General features: G+C 43.7%; 1 long non-coding RNA gene across 1 annotated transcript; it reads right to left on the minus strand.

Annotated features, from left to right (window-relative positions):
• Nucleotides 1–3,723: 3,723 nt before the first annotated feature.
• On the minus strand, nt 3,724–18,242 carry LOC138753889 (uncharacterized). Its single transcript, XR_011351483.1, has 3 exons — nt 17,444–18,242; nt 8,223–8,323; nt 3,724–5,200 (listed from the first exon to the last, which is right to left on the minus strand). It is a non-coding gene; the product is annotated as an uncharacterized lncRNA (long non-coding RNA).
• Between the last annotated feature and the right edge of the window lie 2,422 nt (nt 18,243–20,664).

Here is a 20,664-nt window from a genome sequence, read left to right on the forward strand (position 1 = left end):
TCAGAAAAATACACAGGCAGTGAATTTCAGTTCATTTAATTAATTCCTTCCTTCAGAATAGTGACTTTGGGTGAAAAACAGATATAATTCATTCAAAAAAATCTAATATTTTACAAATATATATGTAACGTCTGTTATGGAGTCTGGTAATTCTGGTAGAGTGCCACAGCACTGGAGGCCATTGTGCTTCCTAAATTTCCAGTGCCCCCTATGGGACTTGAGGGTTCTGGCTCTGGTCACAGAGTGGATTGGACCATTTCCCGAGCAGTGTCTCCAGATCCCTGAGTAGGGTACTCGGTAGTACCTGGCTAGTTTGAGGCATCAGATCCTCAGTTCCAGCATGTGCTAGGTCTATGATCAAGACTCTTTTTTCTCAGCCATCAGGGTATGCCACGTGGGCATACGTTTAGTTGGCATGCAGCAGGCACACCCTCTCAATCGGGAGGTCTATCTTGCTCGACCACGTACTTTCTCAGCAGGGCAGGTCTTGCCATTAGCCAAGTCGGGAGAGTTGTCAAAGACGTGGGTTTCCTCTGGAATGTAAACATAAGCTTGAGAGGAGTTGCGTTGTTCACTCAGCACAGGAGCAACCTTATGCAGCAGGTAGGACCTCTTGGCAGCACGAGTCTGGAAGGTCTTTGGACCGGAGAGCCAATTTCAAGGCCTACCATGCAGTCATGTTCCCTTTTGCATCTTGTCTCTTCCCCCAGGGATTGTAGCTAGGCATTCTGCTTGAGAAAATGCTTCTTAAGAGCATGTACTGGCATAGGTCTTCTCTGATAAATGATGACTCTCAGTCATTATGTTATAGGTTGGATACCTGAACAGGGTGAAAAGACTGTGCAAGGCGCTGATGGTGTTGGTCCTGTCTGGGCAGGGGATGGTGAATGGAAAACTTGAGTGCTCGTTGATGACATTGACAAAGTACATCTTTCTGTTGCTGGAGGATCCTTGAAATCAACACTGAGTCTTTCGAAACGGCAGGATGCCTTTATCGGGCGTGTATTATTGGGGTTGTAGAAGTGGAGCTTGCACTCCGCACAGATCTGGCTGGAGCTGGTCATTTCCCTGATGTCCTCCATGGAGTAGGGAAGTGTCTTGGGTAAACTTATACCTCTCATTTTGTTCATTTTAGATTGGTCACAGTGTTTGAGCTACTGAAAGAAAATAGACGCACACACCGAGAGCAGTGCAGTTTATACAAATGTTTAATTTCAAAAGCTGATTTCACACTACAATATGCAAGCCCTTCCCATCTCTACTTATCAACACTTGGAATGGTCCCAACTGCTGAAGTGAGGCAATGACTGCACACTTGTAGTAGGTTGTCAGGGCGCCGGTAGCAGCTTCTCCACCTCCCGCGACCAGGACGTTGCTCGGACTCTGGCTGTTCTTCCATCTTGACAAGGGGTGTTCCCACCCCTTGGAGAGTCTAAACTTCAGTAGCAATTCCACAGGCTTACATACCCCAAAAAAACAATTAATCATGCACCTACTCCTGGTAACATTTGTCAGTCAAAATCAAAACTGAACATACTCTTCTACAATTTAGAAGATTAATTATTATGGAACCAGGATACTATGATTTCCTGGTTTATCTCGTAGATACAAAGACTTATTAAAACTTCTTGAGCAAGACAGGTTGTGACCATTTCGTCAATTTCAGAGTGCCTTATTTGACAACTGCTTTCCCTGGGCCTCACAGTGGAATTCCATTTCAAAGTGTATCTTCAGATAAATCCCCATGACTGAGTTTAATTACATCTGCTAGTTCTGAAAATAAGGTGACCTGAGTGTGGCCCCAGTGTCGTCAGTTCCACATAAGCAAAAAGCATCTAGGCACATGGTTTTAATCCTCCATTACATTACACCCCTTGGTCGCAATCTGTCATTTGCGAGGCCTAACCAGTATTTGAGTACAGAGGGAGTGAAAAAGAGAAATCAAAACAACAACAATTACAAAGATAAGCAATGACGTGAGCAACCATTGGAGGATAGTGTGGCCCACTTCCCCAAATGTAGCACTTAGCAATGAGAAAGGATTCCACCCAAAGCTCATACTGTCCTTATGGGCCGCAGTACCCAGACGCTGAAGCTCGCAAACAGATTTCGAAACATGCTGAATACTAACAGAAACATATAAGCTGCACATGAGGCGGGTAACTGAGGACTTCCTTAATGTAATGCATCGGACCGTGTCTCCCACGGGCAACTCCCTCGGAACGCCCTCGTCATTACAAATCCAATTGCTGGTACCAAAGCAGCTGTTAAGCCAGATCACCAGGAGCGTAAAACGAAGAACCTGGAACAAAGAAGCATGACACATGTCACTCACAATACCGTACGCGTTCAGTGTTTAAACAGACTAAATCATCCTGTCCCTCAATAGCTACCCATCGTGTGTTACCACCGACTTCTTGACACTTCTGAAGTACAGCCTATTCCGGGGGGAAAACAATCATTGCCCCCCACTCCCGAACTAGAGAATGCCGGACAAAAGGTATGGGCGGCACCACCAGGTAGTGGCCCTCCTGTAAAAGGAGAAATAGTGACACCTGCCCAGGGTAACACACGATGGGTAGGTATTGAGGAAGATCATCATGAAAATGAAAGGGTCAGAAATACTGCGGGTCAATATAAATTGTCCAGATGTAGAAAAGAATTGGATAGCGGTGAGGGTGTGGAACATGCTGCTTCTTAAATCGTGAAAAGAGGCTGTATTTGTCACTTTCCATTTAAAAAAAATGGTACCGGTGTGGTCTGGAAGGGTATGGTCAGGGTGCAGATCAGTGAAACAAGGCAAGATAATAATTAGGGCAATAAATTAGCCGAAATGTCTATCTATTCTGCCGTGTCCAGTGGATTGCTTTTGTTCAGTCGGTGCGGAAACATCATTCCCGTATTTGCACTGACCTGCATGCATTGCAAGAGCAGAAGTGAAACGTTGATCTCAAGAGCCTTTATCCAGCTCCACCCATAGACGCGGAATTCACTACCGATCAGTGGGCCCAGGTATGATGAAACACCACTCTCATCCATGCCACGGCTTCATGGGCATCTCCAATTGATTGCTCACTTAGCCACCTCGACCGTCCGTCTTTCACTGGGCCAGGAGCAGCAAGCAAACAAAGTGGCACGGAAACGGATTTATACATTTATTTCCAGTTTCATAACTGCCCTTTTTCCTCATTGACTCACACACGGATGATGCCAAGCTCTTGCTGGATCAACTACACCAGAAAGCAGCAGAAATCATCAAGGTAACATAACAAACAAAGAATTTGGAATTGATTTGGAGGATGCACAAAAAAGATTTGTTAAGATAGCCCTAGCCATAGCAAAAAAATGTATTATGTCAACCTGGAAATTGGAAGATAATTTGAAAATACAACTATGGTATATAGAAATGAATAAATGTATTCCATTAGAAAAAATAACATATAGTTTAAGAAATAATATTGAAATATTCGAACAAGTATGGGAGCCTTACATTAAATACAATAGCGAAAACCTACCGGGGACAAACATTACCTAAGTTGATGGAAGGAGAAGGAAAGAAAAGAATGGACTCAGTAGAATTTCTGGTGTATTTTTGTTGAATGACAACATTGTCTGTCTGGCTTAATGCAACCTAGATTGTATACCTAAAATGGATGAGAGGGGGGGGGGGGGGTGGGGGTGGCTTGGGAGGAGGGGAGGGGTGGGGGGAGAAAAAGTCACTGTATATGTGTGAAAAAGAAAAAGTGTATATCATGGCTAATGTGATTTATGGTGTGAAAAATAAAAAAATTTAAAAAAAAAGGATCCACCCCACCTAGCACATGCTCTGTTCTCGCTGCTGCCAGGAGGAATGCGTTGTTGGTGCCACAAGACTCACCCCACCAGGTTCAGGAACAGCTGCTCTCCCTCCACAATCAGACTCCTCAACAACAAACTCACATCAGGGTTTATTTAAGACCCCTTGTGCAATTGATTGATTTTTTTCTTCTCTTTGTATTGGACAGATAGTTTACATTCCTTATCTGTTTACATTTCTTTACCTGCACATGTTGAGTGCAGTTTTTTGCATTACCATTAGGTGGAAATTCTGACTCGCCCACAGGTAAAAGAATCTGAGGTTTCCATGTGATGTGTGTACTCTGACAATAAATCTGAATATCAGATTTTCCAACATTTCTTTAATACCTGTTGGCTTTTAAATTACATCTGTTTGAATGAGCGGTAGATTTCGCGGTTTGGATGTGTAACCAGCACTCGCTAGGTATCTGTCTGCTAATGGTTAACATTTCTTCACGTACCTGTTGGTACACTCGGATCTAAGGTTTCATACATTTGGCGATGACAGTCACTGGGCATTTCACCGCCTCCATCAGCTCCTTTCGAAATGTTCTCAGGGTCAGGACATAAATCCCCATGTTTGTGCAGGTACTAAGAAGCGGGACCATGAATGCGATTGCTGGAAAATCACTGCCGACGAAGTACTCAGCGCCTAAAACACGCTCAGTCACAACGTATACAACTAAAATACTCCACAACAATATGAAACTGCCAGATACGCTGAAAAGTAAAACAATGGATTTCCTCCGTTTCCCGATCTCCGGGTCATTCTCTCCATTTCTGCGGCCCCTGAGCTTCTTGCGGGCCCGACCAGAGAGAAAAATATATCTGCCGGTCAGTGCATTGAAGAATAAAATCAATACAAATGGGAGGAAAAGAGTTAAAGAAAATATGAACAACTCAAACGAAGCCCACGTGTGTGAAGTTAAAAATGCCTTTTTCCAGACACAACCCCGCGGTGTACCGTTGGTGGTAAAACCTGGGTCCATTGTAAAGTACCACGGACAGTTTGTAACACAGCTCAGTACAGTCACCGTGCCGAGAAAAAGTGTCGCCGTTCTCTCGGTGCAATATTTTATCTTCCAGTTTTGACAACAAATGGCAACAAACCGATCAAATGTAAAGCCCAGCGTGAACCAGAACGACATCATGATGTTTGCCCATATCAGGGCCCAGTTAAGAGAACACACGGGGGTGATGGTCAGGAATGAAAATGGGAAATATATTCCAACAATGCTGTTTAATATGGCGTCATGGAGGTTCAGCAGGAGGTCAGCCGCTGCAATCCCCACAAGGTAACGAATGATACAATTGGAGAGGCCGCACTTTCCTCGTGCCAAGGTCACAATCGCCATCAAGTTAACTTGAAGGAAAGAGAAAAAGTACATTATAATGGGATCGCAATACACTCTCGTCCACGTACGTTTTCCTGGGCTTGGAATAACAGATTTTTGAAAATTTAACTAATTTACAATAATTACTGGAAAGATTCGAAGAAATCAAAATATGTTTTCAGCACAGCTCCATTTAACAAGTGACTGACGCCAAATTCCGGTGCAAAATATGTGGAATGTGTGAGTTCTCCCTGAGTTTAGAAGTCTTGTTTTTGTTGTCTATGTCAGTGATCTGGATCTTAATTTTTTGATAAATTGGATTAGCAATTTTGATGATTACAGAAAAATCGGAGCCATTGTGGACACTAATGAAGTTTCTCAAAGGGGTTTGGACTAAATTGGAGAATAGTCAAAAATGGCAGATGCAGTTTAATGCAGACATTTTGGAAGGGCAAACCAAGATAGGATATACACAGTAAAGGGGAGGGCACTAAGGATCGTGGAGTAGCAAAGAGATATGGGAGCATTGATTAATTGTTACTGGTAGGTGGCGTCACAAGTGGACATTGTTGCAAAGAAACCTTTTGGCATCTTAGACTTTATTAATCAAAATATTCAGTATAGTAATTTGGATGATATATTGACATTTGTTAAGACTGTGAGCCCAAATTTGGAATATTGTGTGGAGTTCTGGGTGCCTCATTACAGGAAGAATATCAGTAAGATTGAAACAGTGCAGAGAAGCTTTACTAGGATTTTGACGGGTCTTTAGAAGTTGAGTTACAGGGAAAGATTGAAGATGTCAGGACTTTATCCCTTGATGCGATGAAGAATGAGTGGAGATTTGATGGAGGTTTACAAGATTATGGGAAATATAGACAGATTGTATGTGAGTAGGTTTTTTTCCACTTAGATTGCGGGAAGATAAATATGAAATGTCATTGTTTTAGGCTGAGAAGGGAAAGGCTAGGGGGAACATTAGGGGAAAGTTATTCACACAGTGTGGTATGTGCTGCCATCTGATCTGGTGAATGTGGGCTCGATCATAAATTTTAAGAAAAAAATTGAAATTGGAAAAAAAAACATGGATGGGAGAGGCCTGGAGTGATATCAAATGGGAATATGTCAATGGAAGTTGCAGAAAAATGGTTTGCGGGCTCTAAAAGGGTTTAATGACCTATCTTCTGTGACGTAGCATGTTTCAATGGTTCTTCCATCAAATTCACAATTCTTCCTGTACATTCACTAATTGATGTATATGGATATACTAAATTGCATTTAAAATCATGTTAGTGGCACAGTCAACAGCCGAGAAAGGAAAATAGGGCAAGTTAGTATTCTGCTTGGAGGATGGTAACTCATGGAGTGCTGCAGGAATCTCTTTTGGGGCCTCTGGTCCTTGTGACTGTTATAAATGACTTGGGTGGAGAGGCAGAAGGATGTTCAATAGGTTTGCAGTTGATATGAATGTTGGAGAAGTTGTGATTAAAGCTGAAGATTGCCAGAGGTCACAAGAGGATATAGACAGAAAAGTTGAAGATGGGTTTCAATCTGGAGATTTGTGATTTGCTACATTTTGGAAGGGCTATTCAGAATACCAAATACAGAGTTAATGGTCAGTTGCTTAAGAGTGTGGATGAAAAGAAGATCTTGGGTTCCAAATCCTTACATACCTCAAGGTCACCATACAGGTTGATAGGATATTTAAGAAGGCCTATGGGATGGTGGTATTGACTAATAGGGGGATTGAATTCAAGAGTAGGGACCACACTTCAAGCATTGTGTTTAATTCTTGTCACCTCATTATAGGAAGGACTTGGAAGCTATGGAGAGGGTGCTGAGGAGATTTTACAGGATGTTGCCTTGATTGGGAAACATATCCTATGAGGCAAGGTTAGCAGAGGTGGTATTTTTCACTTTGGAGCATAGAAGGATGAGAGGAGACTTGACAGAGGTCTACAAGTTAAGGTGGTTGAGAAGCCTGGGTTTCCATGCGAAGGATCAACAAACACAAGATGAGATAAATACAAAGTTAAGGGAAGGAAGTTTAGGGAGACATCAGGGGTAAGATTCTATTTATACAAAGAATTGTGGATACATGGAATACCTTGCTGAGGATGGTGCTGTAGCCTGAAACATTGGGGGCATTTAAAGACTCAGAGAGACACGTGGATGAAAGGCAAATCGAGGGTTATGGGTTAGGGAAGGTTTAGCATTTCTTTGTCGAAGGAATATATGTTCGGCACAACATCGAGGGCCGAAGCGTGTGCACTGTGCTGCATTGTTCTGTGTTCTCTGAAGAGGCAAAAATGAGGGGTGACGCCATGGGTTGAATTTTTACAGCGAGAGTTGTAGGTTCTTGGAACGCCTTGCCAACGAATATGGTTGGTGCTGTATAATGAGGTGATTTGAGGGGATTCTAGGGGCAAGGATGAAAAAAATTAAAGGGTTACATGGTAGTCAGAATTAAGTATTATTTATGTTTGGTATACGTATATTCATAACATCAAGTACTGTGATCTATGAATGAAATATCACCAGTTAAAACTAAATGGATAGATTTAGACTTCATTGGAAAGAGCTGTAATTTATCAATGGGGACGTGAGGCGTGTAATTTGGCTCGGGCGATTAATGCGAGATGGAACGAGTTGAGATTGAATAGGTAGGGGAAATATAAGAAGGGGATCTCACAGGTTGTTTTTGAAGTCTGGATATTACAGGGTGAAATGATCGTGGGTCTCCAGAATGTCCTTACCACATATCCAGAATGTGGAAAGAAATGATCACAGCACACGGAAGTTTATGCCAAGAGGACAGCCTTATTTCCCAGAAAAGGGGATTGGTGGAGTAGTGTCTGGAAAAATGCGCACAATTCAATGGACACCGAAAAAACCCAAATGTAGCATGGTCATAAGCTGTCGAGATAAGGTTCAGCAGACGATGTAGTGATATGATAGAGTAATTCTTGCAACAGACGCGAGAAAAGTTGTGTCTATGTTCGTTGGGATTCAGAAACATGATATGTTTAAGCAATGAAAGGATACCCACACACACACACACTTCAGCCAGACAGCACCCGAGGTCAGGATCGAAAGTTGATTTTCTGTGCTTGGAGGCAGCCGTTCTTGCTGCAACTACTCAACTGTGCAGCCTGTGGGAGAGGAGAAGCTGAGAATCGGACAGGGATATCAGTAATGAGGAACAACGGGCAATACAAGGACCATACACAATGACCAAGAGATGCAGGACCACCTGAAACAATAAACATTGGCAGAAAAACAAATACGATTTAATAAACGTCGAAGTTCACGGTGAACTGGATCGGAAGATCTGTGGGGTGTATGAGAGGCAATGTTGATTTTCAGTTAAAATAATTGAGGGTTGGGACCTGAACTCTAATTCCACTTAATTATCTGTTCTCCACAATCTACATGACAACACATGCAGTTCCCTTTCCTCCCCCTTATCCATGAGTTCCCTGCAACAGTAGATTCTCCTTCAGGATCGATGTCCCGCAGCACATGGACATATTCCCAATCATAAAAGGTATTGCTTTTCTCCAATTATGTTCGATCACAGACACCGGATTCCCAGGATGGAAATCCATGCAACAACAGGGCACCACTTCTGTCGACAGGAATTTAGTTAAACCAAGAATAGACAATCCCAGACATTCAGAAAATGAAAAGCTGCACCAATCCATGAATGGAACCACAGATGGAAATATACAAACACACTCTGGATGTTGGAAATATGAAACGAAACTGAACATAACGGGGAACTTGGAAATATTCAAATATGCTGTGTAGGTCTCAGTCAGGGACAATAAATAGCATCGCCCAGATTTTTTTTTGAATATTTTATTTATAGTTTTCAAAATTGAACTCATCTGACACCAACACTTTTTAACAAATCTGTGTTAATTACATTTTAACCTAATCTCATCGATGCGTATTCTATGTCGAGTCCAAGGCTGACACTCTTTTCCCTTTCTCCCTTCCCCACCCCCATTCCCTCAACCTCAAATACTTGACACAGAGAGGAAAATAAGAATCATAAAAAAGCAATTAAGACATTAAAGCTTACAAAACACGGATAAAAATCATATCGAGGAGTTCTGGGTCTGGCCTCGCCCAGCGGCTAGAGATTTGGGCGATTTTACTTTGTTTTCCTGACTTTTCCTGGCTGGACTGAGGGGGTCACCGTGCCCCCACCCCCATCTCCAGCCATTCGGAAGGAATCGGGGTGAGCCAGACCGCGAGGCAAAGATGTCTTTTTTTCTCGGCCGTCCTCTTTTATTTCTCAGATACGCCTGCCATTTTTTATGGAAGTTGCCATACCTTCCCCTCAAGTTATAGGTAACTGTCTCCAGGAGAACTCAGGCTTGCACCTTCCTACTCCATTGGACAATACCCAGGCAAATGTCAGAGTTCCAGGTAACCTCTAGTCACTTCCTGGCCGCCGCCAACGCGATCATTAGGAATTGAATATGGAAGCATCATTTTAAGTCTTAAGTCCATTATATTACCCAGCAGAAACAGGTCAGGGTCTGTGGGAATTCTTTACCAATGGTTTTCCCGAGGAATTCACTCAGTTCTCGAGTTCTGTCCAGAAGGATCTTACTATGGTACATATCCACATTGCATGCACAAAGGGTCCTATCTCAATGCGGCATCTAAAACAATGATTCGACAGATCAGTTAATGACCTGAATAGTTTTTGTGAGTTAGGTACAGCTGATACAAAAAAAAATTATATTGCACTAGCCTGTACCTGTACCTTGCATTGATCACTGCTGTCATGCTGGGCTGACCAGCACCACTCATCGATTGTTATTCCTAAGTCTGAGTCCCACCTCTGTCTGAATTTATGGTAACCGTTTGGGTCCTTCTACTTGGAACAGCGAATAAATTGACAAAATGAATTTCCAGGTGATCCTCTTTTCAATCAAGGTCTCTCAGTCACTGTACATTGATGGGCACTTTTGGACCCAATTTGATCTGCAAAAAACCATACTATCTGAAGGGTAGCAGTGGAATATCTTATTTTACAAATTGTAATTCTACTTAAGATGCTCAAATGACATTAAGAGTCCTTGATCGTAACAATCGTCCATGTACATGATATCATTCTAGCACCAGGTGTGTAGGATCATGTTACCCATTGACAAAGGTATTAGCCAGTTTGGAGTAAGGGGAGTTCCTGGAGAAAGCCCTAGTTTATTCCTAAATACTGATTTATGTCACCAAAAATGCGAATAATCTGCTTTAGTATGGCACTGTCTTTTTTCCAAGATAGCAATTCAGCATCCCACTTGGAAATAAAGTTCTCTGCTACTATCCAGCCTACCAAGGGCAGACCAATTTGTACCAAGGATTGTACCTCTTCCCCCACCTGCAAAGGGTGAGGAGATTGACGTTGATTGGGCTGCCCAATGTATTTTTTAAAGACCAGCTTTCGTTTCCACCCAGACTATAGTCTCGGGTTAATTTCTCTATCGAAATCCTGGCTACCTTTCTGTTCCATAAATATGTTCTTATCCATCTGAAAAAAAAAATCTGGGCAATGTCAAGGGCAAGTTCTGAATGAGATATTGGAGTCATGGCAACATATTCTTTTTTCATGGAGTTGACCCTGCCCATCTGTTTAGGTCCTCCTCGATTTTTTTCCCAGAAACGGGAAATTAATTGATGCAAATTATTTAGATTATTCTTTATTTTAATTCCCAGGTACTTGATCCCATTTTCTGGCCACTTTAGGTAACTATTTTTATGACATTGTCTCTAGTCCCCTCAATAAGTGACATGTTCTCACACTTATCCCAATTTATCTTGTACCCGAGAATCTCCCCATGGTCTTCCAGAGTAGAGGGCAGCTTCAGCAATGGCTTTATTGGGTCTGTCTAATATATCAGTACATTATCAGCAAATAAACTGATTTTATGTTCTTCATGTGTCACTTGGAACTGCTTAATGTGTGGATCCTGATGAATGGCACCAGTCAAAGATTCCATGCCAATATGAACAGAGCTGAAAATAGTGAGCATTCCTGTCTGTTTGACCTTGTGAGTGGGAAGACTGAAGAAATTTGCCCATTAATCAGAACTTTTGCTTTGGGTGCATAATAGAGCACTCTTATCCAACTAATCCTATAACTATTTTCTCCAGAACTATGAATACAAAGTTCCACTTTATCCTGTCAAATACCTTCCCCACATTGAGAGGGATGGCAAGCCCCCCCACCTTATTTCTGGCTGGCTCGTGCCAAATGCATTCTACTAAGCAGTCTGCCCAAGTTGTCAGTCAGCTGCTTTTTTGCACAAAGCCCATTTGAACTTTCTTGATTAGTTCTGGCAAATGCTTCACCAATCCGCCGGATAACCTTTCTCTGGAGTGGAAGTGCAGTTAGATTCACAAAACAGATCTATCTGTGCTCTTACAAATCTCCGGTTTCTTTAACAGCAATGCATTAAGATGCCATCGGTATACCGTTTCCTGTTTGTCCGGCATCTCTATACTGACTACTAAAGGTGAATCATCTGAAAGTAATCTGGCCATGCACTCAGTGATCTCTATATGGGCTAAAGCCGGGAAAACACCTATTTTAGAGAAGGAGTCATGCTGACGCAAGTAGAAGGAATAATCAGATGCTTCTGTCTCCACACATCTATCTAGTTCAGCTTATTCATACTGCAAATAGCGCCACTGGCCATCTTTGTTTTCACTAATATTTTCATTGACTTGTCCAAAACAGGATCCAAACAAGAGTAAAAATCTCCCCAAATTAGAATATTCTTTTTTGCTTCTGCCAATCAGGAAAATGTCCTGCCTAAATTTATCGTCATCTATCTTGGGGTCGTATAGATTCTCCAGGGTTCAGGAATTGGAATATATTTGACAGTCACACCTTCAAATCTACAATTTTTATCCATTCATTAGAACACTTCCTGATCAAAATTGCCATCTCCTTGCTTTCGAACCGAATGAGAAAGCCAGTACCAGGCCCATCCATCTTCTTTTTAATTTTTGGTGTTCCACTTCTGTGAAATTAGTTTCTTGGAGGAAGGCCAGGTCCACTCCCAATTTCTTTATGTACGCCAGGACTCTTTTTCTCTTAATCTTTCCATTCTGACCATTCACATTGAAACTCGGAAATGTTATACGTTTAGCCAGTTTTCGTACCAGTATTTCCATTGTACCTTGGTCTCTCAGAGATCCTTCCTCATCCAGTCCCTTATTTTAAGCCATCCCTCGTCAATAGCCACATCATTTCACTGATTTACAGACATCTGCTTTCAATCACCTAAATTGTCCACAACTCAGTCAGGTTTGTATTCTCTTTAGGCTTTCTCAGGTGCATTCTACGTTAAGAGCGTGCGTGAAGAAGCAGAAGCGGCCCTTTAAATTGCCGTTCAGGTGGCAGCGTTTAAAGAGCAACGCTGGCCACTTGAAGGTCGCCGCTGCACAGGATGCGGCTCTGAGCACAATGGGGCTCCTGCCCAGTGTCAGCTGTGATCAGCAGCCTAGCATTTAACAGCTGCATTCAGGCGGCTGGGGGAGCCACTGAGCTGGGCTGATATCCCTCTCGGAGGAGGGTGACGTCGCTCGCCTCTCCTTCACATTCAGGTGGCCTCAAAACAGCCTCTTTACATGCGGGGCAATTGGGCACCTGAAAGTATCTTCTGTTTCACTCCAGAAGAAGTCTTTCACTTGATCCAAGAAAGGATCTGAAGGATATCTCCAATTCAGCCAACATCCTTGTGGGGAAGTGATCAAAGTTTCGGGTTTACGAGACCCAAATAGATGAGTAAACTTTCTAACTATCAAAGAGGAAAGAAACATGGCAGGGGCCCAGAGCTGATGGAAAATAGGGCGGAGGATGAGAGAGGCGGAGAAACAGTGAAGAGTCAGATGGGGGGAATAAAAATGAGGAAGTCAATGGGGAAAGAAACTTTGGAGAGTTAAAATATATGCAGGTGTAAAATCACGACCGAAGGGGAAACATGCAATCTGATTCACTCAAATCTAAAAGAAATCTGTCGACCGGTGACTGGTGATCCCTCCAGAAACAATGCTTGTCATACTGATCTATGACAGAATTTTCATTCTGGATGTGGGAATATTCAACGACTTCAGTGAATCTAGAGCCCGGACGGATGAGAAACTGAACAAGTTCTCAGTCAGCTGAGCGACCACCGCAGAATCACACCGTGCCAGAGAATTCACATCCAATCTCTGGCCCGTCAATGAGAAATAAAGTCATTGAGAGCAGGTCAGCGTCGTTCAGTTCTGCAACAGCGTCCAGATCCAGGAACACCAACGCCATCGCCCTGCATTGGTTGACCATGAATTTCGCAGATCCAGCTCATCAGCGTGTGATTCCACTCTGGCCACAAACTCAGCCTGTCAACTGCTGTCGTGTTCATGGGACTTGTCCGCACATTGAACTGTGAAAAGGAAGCCTGGCAACTTTACCGAGATAACGGCTTGGACTGAGACATCGGGTTAATTTAAAGGAAAGCCCATCATTGAACAGACGTCGCTCATCGATTTCATAATGCGGTCCACATCCAACACCAGCAACTGGATGGCTGACTGGGAAAAACACGCCGGGTATATTTGCTCACCTGGAACACCGACAGCTGCCACAACAGGATAATAAATGGCAATGATTTGACTTAGTAACCAGGCTCCCATGTTCTCAGAGAAGTGACAAATCAAACGTCAATGAAACACATTTTTAACGGCATCTCTTCTTATAGAAGAGAGGAATCTCCAGCCGCACGGATCTCTTGGTAATTGATGTGAGTTGCATTCACTGAACAAACAAGTTATGTCACCTGCTCCCAGAATAACAGCACTGTGGGGATTCCAGACTCAAAGTGGAAGATCCACCATCAAAAGGCATCGTTTGGATGCCATGTCAGTGAGCAATGATGACATGTATCAGGATTGTGAGAGGTTTGATTATGTTTCCCATGTTTCTGCATCTGAAAGTGCTCTGTTCTTTCCGCATGAATGTGTGGATCCATAATAACTGAGGGTAAAGCGAGAACTGCACCGCAGTCAAGGAAGGCAATTGGAAGACATTATAAAGAGACGTCAGTGTCACTGGAGTTCTCAACATTTTCTTTTATCCTGACTCAATTCCTACTATTGGTGGGAATAATAAGATATCTTATGCTTGGAGTCAGAGGAAATGTGTGAAAGAAAAGAACGAGATGGGTCTATTTCCGACATAAGTCGTGGCAGACCTTAAGCGTTGATGACATTTATTTCAAATTATTGGAAAAGGAAAATACAGACATGGTCTGTACCTTGACAAGATTATTGATATCGTTAAGAAGCTAGAGGACCCCAAATCCAAACAGCAAAACCTGTGCACCACGACAAAGGGTTGCTTAAACAAAAGTTGATTTAATTATTTTGAACATGAAAATAAAATCAAACTCTGTTGACTCACAGCCGACTTAACCCCCTTCTCATTCTAAGCACACGTGTGTGTCAAGTGTGTGTAAGTTCAGCAAAGTGCTTTGGTTCACAATCCAATCTCACTGGTTGCAGCCAAAGCTTGTACTGTGCACAGAAGTTAACATTAACACAGTTCACCAGGGTTTGGTGCTCAACAAGTAAATGCTTACCACTCAGAAAGTTCTTGTTGGTTTTCAGAGTGAGAGCGTTTTTCTTGTTCCAGGACATTCCCAACTGATTCCTTTTTATCAGCCACTCCAGTGTCTTGCTGACGAAACATGCCCCCCTTCAGGGTTCTCCAGTTGATAACCTATTTCTTTCAGTCACCACAGGGAAAGACCGGACAGCCAGTCCTCTCCTTTGACCAGGCCATCTTTCAAAGCTCACCAGCTTGTCCATCTGGAACCAATGTCTGTGTCTCCCTGCTCTCTCTCTCTCTCTCTCTCTCTCTTAAATCCCTCCAACTCTGAGAGAAAAGACTGTTTTTTACTGCTCTCTGGCTGCAAAGATTACATGACCCTCCAGACAGTAAATGCTCTTTTCAAGACAAAGCTGCCACTGCCTGTTGTTACATTTGTTGCCTTTTGCAAATGACCATCCATCATGAGACTAAGCATCTTGCAAAAAGCACCTGCAAAAACTCTGTGTTTTAAAGTGTTGTGACTGACCTGCTCTAACAAACCTTTCCCCGTTTATCACCCAAATACCTCTATATACTCTGTAACAGTACTTCCATCTGGCGAAGAAATCAGAATGTGGTGTAGTTTCATAATGGCAGTTGAAAATTGCAGCCAAATTCACATTGAAAACTCATATCAAACAACTCGAAGGATGTAACCATGATAGTTTTCAAGAACAATTGAACAGCATGTCAGGAATCTCAAAGGGGCTGTCTTCAACATTGGCCTGTCTAAAATTAATGGTTAAACTGTGAATGACTGTCCATTTCCATCATTCCCTTTCCTGACATGTTCAGGTGACAATCTCCCTTTAGATTATTGCCACTGAATTGGCCATCCTCACATGTACCTGCATTACATTGCAATAGCAATGAATTTGTGTACTTTTCTAATCTAAACCTGCTACCCTTCACTGGTCTGGAGTCCACCTCACAGATCGAACTGTCACTCAAGACTCATTTGACAATCTATTCACTTTATGTTGATAGATCGTAAATATTTATTGTAAATCTCCATTGTAGCAGCGCTCAACATTTTTCTGGTGCTCATAAATGGACTCACTTATTTCAGAGGTTTGCTTGCACCCTGCCAATGAGTTCTCCATGCAATACTCTCTGATTTTACACAGCAATTTCTTGTGCAGAACCTCAACAAATACAATTAGAAAGAACAAACACACCATGTCAACCGGTTCACTTGAGGAAAGAGGAGTTAAAAGCCAGTGAGAGTAAAAGTTAGATTTTGCAGCATTCAAGTAAGGCAGGGAAGGCAATTCAAAAGTTCCAATTAGCACCATGACTAACTATAGGATTTTTTTTCTGAACCAATCAATGAGCAGGTCTGATAAGAAGCTGTCAATCTTATGTCACAATGGAATTTGTACTTAGTAGAAATTGCATTGGGTAAGAATGTATAGTATAGGCCAATGTAATCCGACTCATGTGTAAACTGAACAAAGGCAAGCTGTGAAACCGAGGTCAGTCTCTGCAAGCCTTTATAGAGAGAGTGTGGCGGAGTAAGCAGTGGAAGAAACACAGCCACTACTCTGTGACCATCTGCACAGCATGAGCTCAGTCACCTGGTCCATTGTGACATCATAATCGTTGCCCAGGGTGCACGCTGGAAAGGATGCTGGAGTCAGAGAGAAACCTCTGATGACGCCATTTCCCCATGGCTACCCTGCCATGTGGCTCTACAAGTGGGGCAGGTTCACCATGAGAATGTGCACTGCCACACAACCACCCCCCAGAACCAGCTACATGTCCTGTCATTTTGGAGGCCAAACCTGGCCCTTGGGCATGGCCATCTGCACTGGCTTTGAAAAGTCCAGGTGGACCACCTTCAGGCGGTCCACCATAAAAAAAATGTTCCTCTCTCCCCCCAACATCCAGAGTGAAGGTTCCGCTAAACCGGTGTAAGACTTTGTATGGCCCCTCATATGATCGCAGTAGCGATGCACATTGTGGTCCCCTCCACACAAAAATGAACTTGGCCAAGTTGAGCTCTTTGTGAAGATGAAATAGCCGGGTGCTGTGGCATGCTAGCGGTGGGGAGGTGAGGCAGCAGGATTTTGTCAATGGCCGTGGTGTCAGGGTCTGGCCTGAAAACACACCCGGCAGGAAAAGCTGTGTGCCATTGGCCATCTCCGTTGTTGAAGCCTGCAGGACCACTTTGGGTGCCACCTTAATCCCGAGGAGGACCCAGGGTAGTTCATCTGCCCAGTCTGGTCCAGAGAACCTGGCCATAAGGTGCCTGTGGAACCTCTCCACCAGCCCATTAGGCTGTGGGTGGTATGCTGTGGTGGGGTGGAGCTTGACCCCCAGGAGTTTCACCATCTGAGACCACAGGACAGACGTGAACTGCGCCCCTCGGTCTTTAGTGATGTGTGCCAGGACTCTGAAATGAGCGATCCATTGTCTGACCAGAGTCCTAGCGCACATCACTATGGAGGCCTCCTTAATCAAGATGGTAGCCCAATCCTCCTCCTTAAGATGGTAACCAGCCTCCTTCTACATTGGCAGGGGCCCAATGACATCAACGTGGATGTGTTGGAAACTGCGAACTGCCGGATCGAAGTTCTGCATGTCACTGGACCTTGGAAGCTGGCACCTGGTACAGTACCTGGCAAGTTCCACCACCTCCTTCTTCAGCCTGTGCCACACAAACCACTCCACGACCCTCTGCACAGTTGTCTTTACCGATGGGCGAGTGAGGTTGTGGATCAGACTTATGCCCTTCGCCATCCAGGGCAGCAGGAGCAGCGGGTTTGGTGTTCCTTTTGAGATGTTGCAGAGCAATGTGTCCGGGCTGCGAGGCACCCGGACATCCTGGAGTTTGAGGCCCGAGATGTCGGTCCCCACGAATGGTGGTAGAAACATCAGGTGGACTGGCCATCCTCTGGCTTGGTCTTGGGAGTGACGCGGTCTGTTGGCTTTTGGTTGTGCCACCTGGTTGAGGGCTTCCTCGTTCTCCCTCTTTGTGTGCCAGATGGAATCCACATGGGCTTCTGCTCTCCTCGGGTTCAAGAAGTCTTCATCTGTGAGGAGCAGCTGGATGACCTCCATCATCTGATCCAGGAATATCTGGTGGAAGAGTAAACAAGGCTTGTGGTCTTCTGCCAGGGCCAGCATTTCATCCATCAGTGCCTACGGAGTATGGTCACCAAGCCCAACTAGGTGAAGGAGCCTGGAAGCCCATTGCTGGGGAATTAGCTCAAAAGTTCCAAGCAGCAGGTCTTTGAGAGCAATGTATTTGCCAGTAGCCAAGGGGTGGTGGATGATGTTGTCCACCCTCACTGCTGTATCTTGGTCCAGAGCGCTCACGACATGATAGAACATCGTAGCATCTGAGGAGATAAATGTCTGGGCTCATTGGGGTCACCATGGAGTGAGCAGTGGAAGAAACACAGCTACCACATTGAGGGTCGTTCCCGACTGTTTTTATTCAAATTCAGCACTCCCCTTTGAAGGCAGCATGAGCTCAGTCACCTGATGCATTGTGACATCATAATCGCTGCCCAGGGTGCGCGCTGGAAGGGATGCTGGAGTCAGAGAGAAACTTCTGATGATACCATTTCCCCATGGTTGCCCCGCCACGTGGAGATAAAAGCGAGTCCAATTTGCCATGTGGATGTGTGCCGCCACACGAGCATCTTTGTGGGGCTTTGTGAAGATAACTCATAATTTTGCAGAATGAAATAGTCTGACCATGACAAAAGTTTAGATAACATCATTTTATTTGATCCACTGAACCAACTGGAATCTACACACTCTTGTCCTTTCTGATGGTGACAAAGTTAAGTGAACTGCAGCCCTTCACACTTCAACCTTCATTATGCTGAATACCAACTCCAACCAGCTTAGCCTCATTGATAGTATCTTCCCTTGATGCCCTTCTATTAGTTAAGTTAATTGTCATAAGATTACAAAAGTTCCACATGACAAAACAGAGTCCTCTGGTCCTTTGTGGGCAAAACACGCAGGCATTCAAGCAGAAAAAACACACACAGGAAAATAATACATACGTAGTTCAAGTTTTCATATATCCAAATAAATAAATATTGTTTCGTGAATGTGAGATTCTCAGATAGTTAATGTGAGCAGTTCATTTGGACATTCAGCATTCTCACTTCCCATGGGAATAAGCTGTTCCTCAACCTGTTCATATTTGCTGTCATACTCCTGCATCTCTTCAAGAAGGGAACAGCTGAATGATATTGTCTGCATGATGGAAGAGTCCTCAAAGCTTTTGCAGGCCATCTTCAAATGTTGGTGGGTGGGAAAGCAAGACTCCAGTGATCGTTCAAAGAAGGGTTTTCTGTAAATTCACTTTGTACTTTTCACTCTGCCAAACTTTTGGTCCTATGGATTGGCCTCTATTTCTTTGCTGTACCAGTACCTCCCAGTGATGCAGTCGGCCAGGAGCTCTCCATAGAGATCCTGTAGAAGGTTGCGATAATGGTGGCACATATCTTTGCCCGTGTTAGTCTTCAAAGTGGGAGCAGTCAGGATTCCACCTTCCTGACATTTGAGATGTTTGTCCATGATAGGTCACTACTTAAGTGAACTTGGTGAAATGTGGTTCTTTCTACTCTGCCAACTGCAGGTTTAATGATGTGTAGTGGAATGTGGTCATTTCTGGACTTCATAACATCCACGATCACCTGGGAAGCAGGTTTAATATAGTGGTTAGGCCTAGAGCACCATTTTTACAGCGATAATAAGTAGGACAGGAGTTCGAAGTGCTTGGGTTTTACTCGGGGCCTTCGGTTTCCTCCCACCATTCCAAATGTTGTAGGTCAAATGGGTGTAATTGTGCAGCATGGTCTCTTGGGCCAAAAGGGCCTGTTACCTTGATCCATGTCTAAATATAAATTTTAATTTAATTTAAATGTATTATATCCTTCACCTTGTCTACATTCAGATTTGGGTTGTTACTCTAGCACCATATCATGAGATTTTCCTCCTCTGCAGCACAACATCGTTGTTGCAGATGAGGCTGACTGCAAATTCCATGACACTGTTGGAGCTGGATCTGGTGATGCAGTCATGGGTCAGTAGCATGAAGAGGAGCAGGACTTGGGATTGCTCTGTGCTCAGGGTGGCGGTGCTAGATGTTCTGATACAGACCTGAAAATATTGTGGCCTTTTTAGGAAGTTCAGAATTCAGTTGCAGAGATGGGCATTGAGTCTCATCGAGAGGAGCCTCTCCAGATGCCTCTGAGAAATTATACTAATGATGGCCTAGCTGGTTGATTAACAGAAGGATGGTGTGAGAGGCATCATTGTCGAGATGGGTCAGCATGGGGTGAAGTGACAGGTTTTTAACATCAGCTATGGAACAGTTTCTACTGAAGGTGAATTGAAATGGGTCCAGTGTCTCTGGGAGGGTTGGTTTGATGTGCTCCATCAGCAGATGCCAGGAGCATTTCATAATGGTAGGGGTCAGTGCCACAGGGCGACACTGTGGCCTAGAACTAATGACTTAGGTGAAGAAGCAGAAGGATGGGACAGAATGTTTGCCAACGATACAAAGGTTGAAGGAGTTGTGAATAGTGTTGAAGGTTGACGTAGTTTACAACAGAGTGGAGACAGGATGCAGACATGGTTGGAGAAGTGGCAGATGGAGTTCAAACCCAAAACATTTGAGTTGATGCATTTTCGGAGGCCTGAAGGCTGAGTACAAGGTTTATGGAGGATACTTCACAGTATGGAAGAACAGGGTGACTTAAAGGCCAAATTCCTACCTCTCTTAATGATGCCATGCAGGTTGACAGCATAGTTAAGAAGACTTATGGGATTATCGGTTTGATTAGTCAGAGGATTCTCTTCAATGTTTGAGAG

The sequence above is a fragment of the Narcine bancroftii genome, chromosome 2, assembly GCF_036971445.1.
Source record: "Narcine bancroftii isolate sNarBan1 chromosome 2, sNarBan1.hap1, whole genome shotgun sequence".
Lineage (NCBI taxonomy): Eukaryota > Metazoa > Chordata > Chondrichthyes > Torpediniformes > Narcinidae > Narcine > Narcine bancroftii.